The following is an 11,966-nucleotide window of genomic DNA, read 5'->3' as shown; positions in this document are numbered from 1 at the left end:
ATAGCAAAAAATTAAAGCAAGTATGGAGTCTTTGTGAGTGTGGAGTCGTGTGTGACTACAGAGGTCTCCTGTCCACTAGGCCTTATGGAAAAGACCTGCAGACAACCTCCAGTTGTTGAGAATGGTCTCCAAACAACATTTGGGAGTAATATGGGAACCTCAATTCTACAACCACATGCAAATCAATTCTGCCAATAGCCAGAGCGCTCAGAAGAAGACCTGCATCCCAGGTAAGGCATGCATTCCCAACCACACACCTTAATTTTAGCACTAGCGTGACACCATGAACACAGAATGCAGCCATGCTTAAACTTCTGACAGAAGTTGTAAGATAACAGAAAATGTAAGATAATAAATGTGTGCTATTTTAACATAAGTTTTTAGTAATTTGCTGTACAGCAATAGAAAACTAATACATATGCTACCTGTTCAGTCAACTTAGGGGAACCTACAAATCTTATGCATGATTGGGAACATAATGTATAGTAGTCCTTTTTATGTAGTAATTTCAGTAATTTTTGGAATTGTAACAGACTAGTCAACCCTCCTCCCATAGATATGGAAAAGAAATATCGAGAGTAGAGAATATGTAACAGAAGAAATGGCCTGAGAAAAAAAGGCAAAAATATTTTCTGTCAGAGAACTGAAACTGACATCCCTGCCTCAGGCCACTGACAGGAAGGAGCAGGGAGACCTTTTGTTCTTATCCCAGGTGGTGCCAGCCCAGGTTGGGTGACTGGAGGAGTTCATAGGCTTTGTGTTTGGCAGAGATGGGATTATTAGAATAATTAACCATAGTAATTGCCTAAAGCTGAGAACCCTCCCTTTAAAAGCTCTGTATTTCTGCCTATGTTCAAGAAAATTTGAATTTTGAAACTACAGTCCACTTTTTTCCTCCCTTTGCCAGCAAATGTTAAACAGATAAAAGACTGTAACCATGGGAATGGACACACATTTCTTAATTTTTATTTTGAATATTTCGATACTTATTCAATTCTTTTATTATTATTATTTGTTTACTTCAGCTATGTCAATTTATTATTATTGGAACTTTTAGGACTCCTTTATAAGTCTAACCTATTTCCTCTTATTCCCATCTATTACACTAAATTCCCCTCCCATTACAATGGGCCATCATTGTTCTGTGTTGATACTGTACATATTTTATTTATGTGTGCCCTTATATCATAAAATGTGTCTTCCTATTTTATGGTTATATATTTGATTCCATGTTATTTTTTATCTCACTATTTTTATGGGCATTCTAATGCTAAAACCTATCCTTATTACTAAGTATATATCTAATCCATGGCTTCAAATTACTGCATAATACTACAGGGCATGCACCCACGATATTTATCGATCCACTTTCTAATGACAGAAAATCATATTACCTCCAAATCCCTAAACTACAAATGATGCTCAGTGAACACGCTTATGCACATCCCCTTTGGCACACTGTAGGGATTTATTTGAAGTACATACCCAGTAAAATAACATCTATGTTATAAACTACGTCTATACTTAATTTGCCTGAGTATTGCTAGGTAGATATCCAGAATGACTGTTTTCTAAGCCCCTCCAGGCAGCAATACCCAAGAGTTTCCTATTACCATTATCTACAAGCAATTACATTTTTGATTCTATTTTTGGCAAGTCTAGTAAATATTAAGTTGTATCATTCTTTTTTAAAATTTACATGTAAAGAAGCTCAGAAAATTTCACCCCAAAATATTACTCCTTGGTATAAAGAATATTTTGAATTAAAGGCCATTCAAGATCAAAGAGCATTGAAAGAAGCTTTCTCTCTATCTGCATAAACCAGACTGATCAATCAAAAGATCAAAGGGCCAATTGACTTCTTTCTTCTCCCTGTTATCTCAATGTATTGCATGAAGTAGGATCAAAAATTTAACCAGACTGAGGCCCAAATCACTTAAATATAATACCTGTCCCTGAGGTTAATTTAATTTTCAAAAAGCATCATTTATAAGTCAGTCTGTTTCCCCCATCAATTTATCCTCCCTAGCACCATCTGTTCCCCCTAAACAGTATTACCTATACTCCTCATCTCCCCTTCCACTCCAAAAGGACACATATAAGAATATCTGGACTTCATTGGGAAGTAGAGTAATCACTCTGTGATTCTCCCCATGCACATGGTAAATAAACCTTTCCCTTATTAATCTTCCCTGTGAGTGGATCTTTCAGGGAACTTTTTGGGGAAAGGGCAAGTTTCTCCTCATACTTCTACATGTCTGAATATTAATGATTTTGAACAAATATCTTATTTTTATCATTTAAAGGATTCCTTTTATAAATTGCCTATTTATATCATTTACCTATTGTGCTCTTAACTCTTTGTCCTCTTCTTGTTGATTTGCAGAAGTCTTTATATTTTCTACATATTAATCATGTTTCAGTTTTAGACATTATGAATATCCTCCTAAATGTGTTATCTTTTATAAACTTGGTGATATGCTTCATTAAACAGAAATCCTTAATTTTATTATAATCTCTTTCATTAATTTTTTGCACATTATATATTGCTTTTGAAATGTTGTTTAAGAATCCTTACTCATGCTAATTCATCAAGATAGTATATATTTTATATATGCCAAGACTTCCCTATGCCAAATGTCAGTCCAAGTAAGTAGCCTTGTCATCAGGAAGGACTTATTATACATTTTAGCATTGTAGCAATGACAGCTGCTCACATACCTTTTTAACCACTTTATGCTTAAAAGCATAAAAATTTTAGAAGTACTGAGTAAAAATGAAAAAAATTTAAACGATAGTTTACATTGCTATTGAAATATAACAACAATATTTGCATTAAACATAAATCTTTTCATCAGGCTCCAAGATGTTTTACTGAAAAACTATGAGAAAAAAACTCAAGCCTTGGAAGATTATGAAAACTTACAGGATTTTAATATGCTAAAATGTATATTAGGGACCAATATCTAGGGGTACAAACATATTTTTGTACACATCTCATATAAAGCTTTTGGAATGTTTGAGGTGGAAGCATTTATCATCTCTCTCTGCCTGCCACCCAAGTACAGGACGTTATCCACCACTATAATTCTTCTGGACAAGGGAATTTGCAATCAATGGTTGTACCCCTGGTTATGAAAAAACTAAAGCAACTTTTGTGACCAGTTCATATTTATTAATACTTGTTAAATATGGGTAACTAAGTGTAAATATTGAAGCTACCATAGATAGTATGGTAAAACCAAAAGGTTATTTTATATCAAAGAAGAAATATTTTTATAGGGTATGACTTACTATTTGATTTTCTCTGTGTCAGAAGTAGTGGGCTTTTTTTAAACATGTCCCCGGACTCTTCTAATAGATTCCTGAGCAATTTCTGGGTGCAATTTTCATTCTTCTGAGTTGAATTTCTTACTCTTTCAATTTTCCTAAAATTTGCTCTTTTAAGTAAATGACCATCTAGCAGAGCATTAATAACAAAGAATTTCACATGTCATCCTCTTCATTGACTTGCAAATGCAATCATTCATGTTCTATTTTGAAAGAAAAGGAATACAGAGCATTGATTACAGACTGCAATTCTCATCAGGCAACTGTGTGAAGAGCTAGTTGTCTTTCTAATTCATTTCTTGAGACAGACTCCTACTGAAAAGTATCATATTTTGTATGTGAGGATAATCCTAATCTTCAACCAGAAAAAAAGAATCTATCTTTCTTGCTGAGGTGTTAAGTATTAACAATAGAATTTAAGTCAATTAAAAAGTAAATAGCAAAAAAGGGAGAAAATCTGAATCCAGTAGTCAAAGTATGAATGGTCTAACAACTTAAAACAGAAATACATATGAATTCAAGTCAATGGAGAAATAAAATAGACTATATCCATGTTTTGAAGAAATAGTTAGACATACTAACTTATGCCTTCTATTTTCCTTTGAGGACTGCTTTTTAGACAGTACATGTCAAAGGTTGTGCATATATGTGTTTGTGTGTCAATGTGTCTATCCTGATTTGGGAGCATATATTTCAACTTGTTTGATCATAACACATCATACAAGTGTAATGAATAGAATGGTAAATGATTATAGTCAAAATTATAGGTAACAGCCAAAATATAAAAAGACAGAAAGAAATTTGAAGAATTGTACCAAAGCATCCTAATTGATTGTAAAAACCAATTGAAATCCTTTTCATCATGTAACAAAACATCAGAAAGAAGATGAGATAAAATGATTAAAAGTTTCCAGGAGATGCCTGGAAAAGTGATTTCACTACTGTTTGTTGTCTTGGGTTATTTTTAAATAAAATCTAATGCTACTCATCTATTGGTTAAGGGAATAACTATCCCTTATAAAATACGTACAGCTGGAGAAAACTTTGAACAGTACCATTTCAAAGGTCTCTTCAACTTTGGAGCTTTAGAGAAAAAGAGAAAGTGTAATCGTAGCACGAAGAAACAAAAACCCAAAATCTGCAACAATACAAATTTACCTAAGAGTTTTCTTTCCTTCATAGACATTACAGTGAGAAATTTCTCAGTCTCAAAATCAATTTAAATGTAAAATAATAAAGGATAATTAAAAAATCAAGACATTTATGATTTTATTTTGTTTTATGAATTTCAATTGCCATTTGTTCAGTTTGTCCTCTCCAAAGTCTTTCAAATGTAATTTAATTTATACGAAGCAAAAATGGGATTTGGTTGAAATTTTTAGCCCAAAGATATTTAAATTTCTGATTTCTGCCAATCTTTATGAAATTAATCTGAAAAACACAGGAAAACATTAATTCCATAATTATCTTTTGCATATAACAGCTCTATGGCTGAAATTTTGCTGTGAAAAAGTTTCATCTCATAATGTATGCTGGTATTTTATTTTTATTTTTTTATTTTTGCTATTTCTGAACCATTAAGTGGTAAAATTGTGGTCTATTTAGATGCAACACTTTAGGAAATAACAGCATCAATTTTAGTATTTCAAATAGTAATTGAATTAAAAAGTCCTAACTAGGTTGAAATTTCTGAAGTAGGCATCCAATGTTCCTGATGCTTATATGCTTTCTTGGAAGGTTAGAAACATTTGGAAGTGCCAGTTGTTGTTCAAGACACAAAGATATCATAAATCTTTCCTAAAGTGTTGCTTAGTAGTTTGATAGTCTGAAAAAATAAAAAAGTATATACTCCCAAACTACAGTACTTACACTCCAGAGGAAATTTATATTCTGGTGAGAGATGAGCTAGTTTTTCAGCTTAGCATTTCTCAATGCATTTTGCCATGCTAAAAATACAGAAAATGTTAACAAATAAAGAATAAAAAAGACTGTTATGTAAAGGTGCAGATCAGTGAGATAGAAATAGAGATGATGCCTGTCATATAAGGAGTCTGGCTTCCAGTCTTGACAGGGCCTCGCAGATTTGCAGACTGAGATAAGGTCACAAGTTTCCAAGCTCTCTTTATTATAACGCTTGAAGTGCTGGGGAGTATGTGGCCTCAGTGGAAATGGCTCACATTAGGCAAACTCACAGGAGACTGACATACTGACCAAATGACAAATCTTAATGTATAAACAAAAATCTAACTCTCAAGGAGAGTGTAACATTAATGTCTCTTATGAAGGACAAATACAGTTGAGTGATGATAATAATTGGCACTTGCTACCAGAGGTATTTTTATCTATTAGGCAGGGCTTCCCTAAGGACTAAGGGTGAAGATACAATAAACATCCTTACTCTTATTTCTAAAAATACTCTAACTATTCCCACTCTAATCAGTCTTCTTTCAAAGAGGATAGAGAGCCAAATTAGATTAATTAAAATCTTACATCAAATCTTAATGTATGGGGGAATAGAGTGGCTGATTAAAGTAGCACCGAAACAGTTGAAAGAGGTTGGAGGTCCACTTTTCTTCCACCTCATAAGAAGTTCTCTCATCCTACCTCCATGCCATTTAGTTCTTATAGAAATCTAGAACTTTTGTCACCATGATTGAAAACTTCTGCACTAAAGAGAAGGTGTATCTTCTACTGGTCAATGATAAAATCTTATTTGCCCAGTGTTTAAAGCTAATAAAATGTAACCAACATTTAAAAAAAAAATCATTTATTGCGTGTCGGGCAGGTGGGGGGGGGAGGGGATGAGTGTTTACCTACATAGTGAGTGTGATGCGCACAGTCTGGGGGATGGACACGCTGGAAGGGGAGGGGAGACAGGGCAGGGGAGACAAGGGCAATGTATGTAACCTTAATGTTTGTACCTGAAACATATATATGTTGAAATAAATGCTGAAATAATATATATATATGCTGAAATATAATATGCTGAAATAAAAGAATAAAATTAATAAAAGCTAATGTTTCTTCATAAAACAGAGCAGTATAATATATTATATTCCTATATCAGTTTAGAGGAGTTAGTTTATACTTTAGAAAAAACAATTCTCAAATCTTGGTGACATAAAATCATCAATTCTTATTTTTCACCCATGTTCTTTACAATTCCCCTGCATTGTTTTTGGCCTTGCTCAGCACTCAGCCACTTTCTGGACATTGCTGGGAACATTGAGAAGAGAAAAATGGGTACACAGAAGCACCCACAAGTGACACCACTTAATTCTGCTCACATTCTATTGACCAAAGTCACAAGGCTGATATTTACCTCAAGGGTGCAAGCTCCCGTAATACTGATCCAGAAAATGATAGTAATATGTTCTCACATATTACTTAATACTAAAATTTACCACAAACTTGAGAGGTACTCAAGGCAATTATATTACTATAATTTTTCAATGTAGTTTAGGACAAATACCGTGGTATGCATTGTGTTTATTCTTAAATCTCTGGTAAGGGTAGGTGAGGGAGTGGTTCCTGGTCAGTTTGGAACATTCCCCAGCAGTAGAGTTTTGTCTATCATTTACTGTTGATGCATCAAGGTGGGAATAGAATAGACATAGGCCCAACAGTGTTAGAAAGAAGACATGGTAGCACTTCCTGTATATTTGTTTTCTTATTTTCCTTAAATATCAAGTATGTTTATTTTCTTAATGGTCCTAAGAAATTAACCATACAATTCAACCAGAGGATCACCTCAGGAATGATTGAAAACCTTATACTTCACAGAGACCAGCTCAAGTTGGCAAGCATGGAGTTCAAATATCTAATGTTGGCCAGACACAGTGGCTCATACCTGTAATCCCAACACTTTGGGATTAAAGCAGTAAAAGCAGGAGGATCCCTTGAAGCCAGGAGTTTGAGACCAGCCTGAGCAACATATTGAAACCTCCATCTCTACAAAAAATTTTTAAATAATTATCCAGACATGGTGGCACTTGCCTGTAGTACTAGTATAACAGAGAGAATGGCCAGCAAAAAAAGGGAAAAAATAAAACAGTACAAATTTTGTGTCTTTTTAAAACTTCCCCACTCTTTTTAGAAACTGCAACCTGGCCTGCATCTCTGAGGCAGGTTAAGTCTTTTGTTAAAACTCCCAGGTGGTGCCAGGCCCCCAGGGGGCAGCTGGTGGCTTTCACAGGCTTTGGCTTTGGCAGAAATGGGATGATTAGAATAGTTAACCATAGTAATTGCCTGAAGTTGAGAACCCTCCCTTTAAAAGCTCTGTATTCCTGCCTATGTTTAGGAAATTTAGAATTTTGAAATAAGGTCTACCATATTTCCTCCTTTGTTGGCAAAGTAAACTCTCTTTCCTTCCTTCCCAAACCACTATCCTCATTGTTCTGATTTGGCCTCCTGGACAGGTAGCTGAGTTTGCAGTAACACTAGTGACTCAGGAGGCTGAGGCAGGATGATCACTGGAGCCCAGGAGTTTGAAGTTGCAGTGAGCCATGATGATGCCACTACACTGTAGCCTGGGCTAAAGAGTAAGACCTTGTCTACAAAACAATAAAAAAAAAAATTAAAAACACTCCACAAACCACAAATCACAAAAGTCTGATTTAGAAATGGCATATTCTGCACTTTCATCATCCGTTATCATTAGGAATAAGAATTAGCTACTAGAACTAAAGAATACCACGTGGATTTGGTGATGTTCTTATGTTCATATACAGCTAAGATCCAAAAATTGTATAAAGATATTGAATTACATTTTTGCTATACAATGTGATGGTAAAATAAACATATATATATATCATGTATGTATATATGGCTATATATGGATAAAGAAAATCTTTTGTCTGCAAATACTTTTAGTTTTTTTTAAAGTAGTTTCACCTGTATTAGTATTTTCAAAATATGACCCAAAAAGGCATGTCACATATCCCTTTATGAGCTGTGAAATGCCCAGAGAGGACAAGGCAAGAGAGTGTGTTCCAGTGGGCCTGAGACAATAATGAAGACAGGTCAAACTCTGGGTCATGGTTAACTAGTTTAAATAATGTAAAAGATATTTTCTGATCACAGCGTAATTATACTAGATATCAATGGTAGAAGAGAAAGATAGCTAGAAAATTCCCAAAGACTTGGAAATAAATTATCACCCTTCTAATTTACCTATGAATCAAAAAAAGAAATAACAGCAAAAATGGGAAAATATTTTAAACTCACTGAAAATGAAATCACAGCATATAAAAACTTATGATACAAACAGAGCAATAGAGAAAAATTTATTGGAAAGTAAGAAAGATTATGAAGCAATTACCTAAACTTCCATTGTAAAGGCTAGGAGAAGAAGAAGAGGAGAGAGAAAATTAAACCTAACACAAAAAGATTGAAGGAAATAATAAAAGAGCAGAAATTAATATAATTGAATTTTTTTAAATATAAAAAATCAATAAAGCCAATAGAGGATGGCTTGGAAAGAAGAATATATTACAATTACTAACTCAAACCACTATGAGAAAGAACAAAGAAGATGGAAACCACGAATCACCAATACGTGAAAAAAGGGATCTGATAACAGATGCTACAGACATTAAAATCATAAGTATATATTGGACTGATATAATCCTATATCTGTTAATAAATAGAATTCATAGTTAAAAACATTCCAAAAACCGCAAAAATTCCAGGTCAAGGTGTTTTCAATGGAGATTTTTCCCAATCACACATGGAAGAAATAATAGATTTTATTCAAACTTTTCTACAAAGTAAGAGTAAAGAAAATTTTTCATTCATTTTATAAGGCCTAGCTTGTGTTGTTTTAATGTGAAATCTTTTCATTTGTTCTTCTGTTTATAATTATAGTTTTTGCTCTAATTTCTTTAAGGAAGATACAAACGCAAGACAAAGATAAGAAAACTAGAGCTATGATTACTAATAAAAATAGAAACAAAAAACCCTCTAATATTAACAAATAAAATCCAGCATCATATTAAAAGAATGATATATCATGACCAAGTAAGTTTTATCTGTGCTGTATAAGACCGATTTCTTTTTTTCTTTTCTTTTCTTTCTTTTTTGAGACACACTCTTAATCTGTTACCCTGTCTAGAGTGCAATGACATCATAGCAAACTGCAACCTCAAACTCCTGGGCTCATGTGATCCTCCTGCCTCAACCTCCCATGTAGCTGGGACTATAGGTGCGCACCTTCACACCAAGCTAATTTTTTGTATTTTCTTAGAGAGGGTGTCTCTCTCTTGCTCAAGCTGGTCTCAGACTCCTGACCTCAAGCAATCCTCCCTTCTTGGCCTCCCAAAGTGCTAGGATTACAGGTTTGAGCCACTGCACCCAACTTAGGACTGTTTAAACAGTCCTAAGTTTAATTAGCAAAATTAGTATATTTTCCTAATTTGATACTAAGAAAAATTAGTATATTTCCTATATTCACACATTGAAGAAGATAAATGGTATAATTTCACTAGACAAAGAAAAACATTTTTCAAAATTCAGCATGTATTTATGATAAAAATGTTCACTACACTAGAATCAGAAAGTAAGGCCTTGAGCCTTGTTGAAATGATTGAAACATAGATCAATGGAATAAAATAGTCTATTTTATCATTGTTTCATTTTTTTATTATATTAAGTTTTGGCAGGTTTTTATGTAGTCTAAATACAATTTTTTTATCAAATATATAATTTGTAAATATTTTTTATAGATTAGCAGGTTATTTCTTTTTAATAGTTTAAAGATGCTGCTCTGTTGTCATTTAGCTTGTGTTGTTTTAATGTGAAATCTTTGTATTTGTTCTTCTGTTTATAATTGCATTTTTCCTCTAATTTCTTTAAGTATTTTTTCTTTTCTGCTTATTTTATGTAATTTGGTTATAATATACCTTTTATACTTTTCTTAATTTTTTAGAATTGTTCAATTCCTTTTTGCTCCAACTTCTTTCCTAAGTAGGGTAGCAAACTCAATTTACCTAATCCCAAAGTTCATTTATTTGTCTTCTTCCTCAACACAAAATAGCCATTCTCCCTAAAACAATTTATGCTCATGCCTCTCTCCTAGATATCCCTAAGTGGGGAGAGCGGAGACACTATTTGATAGATATAATTTACTGCTTTTGTTTGTATGTACAGGTTAATGCTTTATTTAAATAAAATTTAAATCTAACTATAGTCATGTCATAAATTAACCTGATCCCCAGAATAAAGACAGGGTAATCTGTGTGAGACCAAAATGAAGTAAACCCTTATCTTATACTGAAGGAGTCAAAAGGCATAATTTTATTTTGTAAAACTAGAAAACCAAAGAAATGGACACTAAATAATTTTTAATGTTAAAATTGCCATTAAAGATGGCTGCTAAATATTCATCCCTGATGCTTTCTTAAGTTTCATAAAAACATTGCTAGCAAAACAGAATTAAAGGTAATTTTTTTTAATTTTTATTTATTGATTTATTTTTGAGACAGAGTCTCACTCTGTTGCCCTGGCTGGAGTGCCGTGGCATCAGTCTAGCTGGCAGCAACCTCCAACTCCTGGGCTCAATTGATCCTCCTGCCTCAGCCTCCCGAGTAGCTGGGACTACAGGCATGCGCCACCATGCCCGGCTAATTTTTTCTATTTGTAGGTGCTCAGCTAATTGTTTCTTTCTTTTTTTTTTTTTTTTTTTTTTTCTTTTAGTAGAGATGGGGATGGAGTCTTGGTCTGGCTCAGGCTGGTCTTAAACTCCCAAGCTCAAGTGATCCTCCTGCCTCGCTCATCCTCCTAGAGTGCTAAGGTTACAGGCACGAGCCACCGTGCCTGCCTAATTAAGTTTATAACAGAGTTGTAAACCGTAAATATCACACAGAGGTGATTTTTTTCTAACTAAACTATACTAGCACAAAAGTACAGATTCTGGTAAAAACACACCTGCTAGTATTGCTGCCCAACCAGGTTCATTGCCCACTGTTCAAGAGGAAGTGGGTACACTGAGACAGCAGGCTTCACAGCAGAAAAAGAGTTTAATTCCGCATTGCACTAAATGGGGAGATGGAAGAAATTTCTCAAATTTACCTCCCCAAGAATTTGTAAGACAGGGTTTTTAAGAATGGTTTGGTGGGACAAAGGGTTAGGCAATTAGGTTTGCTAATAGGCTGAGCTTAGTGCAGAACCATCAGTTTCTTGGTATGGGCTGCTGGTCTGGGCAGGGCAGCCAATCCACTGCAATGCAGGACCTGGAAGATATCTCGGAAACTACCTTTAGGTTCAAAAGTGTGATGTTATCTACAGAGAACCCCAAGTATCTTTATGACCACCAGTTATGTGACTCCAGAGTGGCAATTATAGAGAAACAAACAAGGGGATAGCGACTAATTATTATCATTATTTTTAGCTGGGCCTGTACCTTATTTATAGCTGTGCCCTTGCCTTAGTTCTTGCCTTGCACCCTTTTATTTGTGAAAGGCAATTTCACTAGGATACCTCACTAAGTATCTATAACTGAGAGGCCCCAAAAACAAAATGTCAACAAAAATAATTTATATATGAGTCTCAAATAAAAACACCAAAATTCAATTAGCTGAAATTAATAAAGATGTACGTAAAGAAAATTTGGCCCTAATATACATAATTAAAATTTTCTT

The sequence above is a fragment of the Microcebus murinus genome, chromosome 23, assembly GCF_040939455.1.
Source record: "Microcebus murinus isolate Inina chromosome 23, M.murinus_Inina_mat1.0, whole genome shotgun sequence".
NCBI lineage: Eukaryota > Metazoa > Chordata > Mammalia > Primates > Cheirogaleidae > Microcebus > Microcebus murinus.
The sequence above is the reverse complement of the archived record's forward strand: the minus strand, read 5'-3'. Positions refer to the sequence as shown.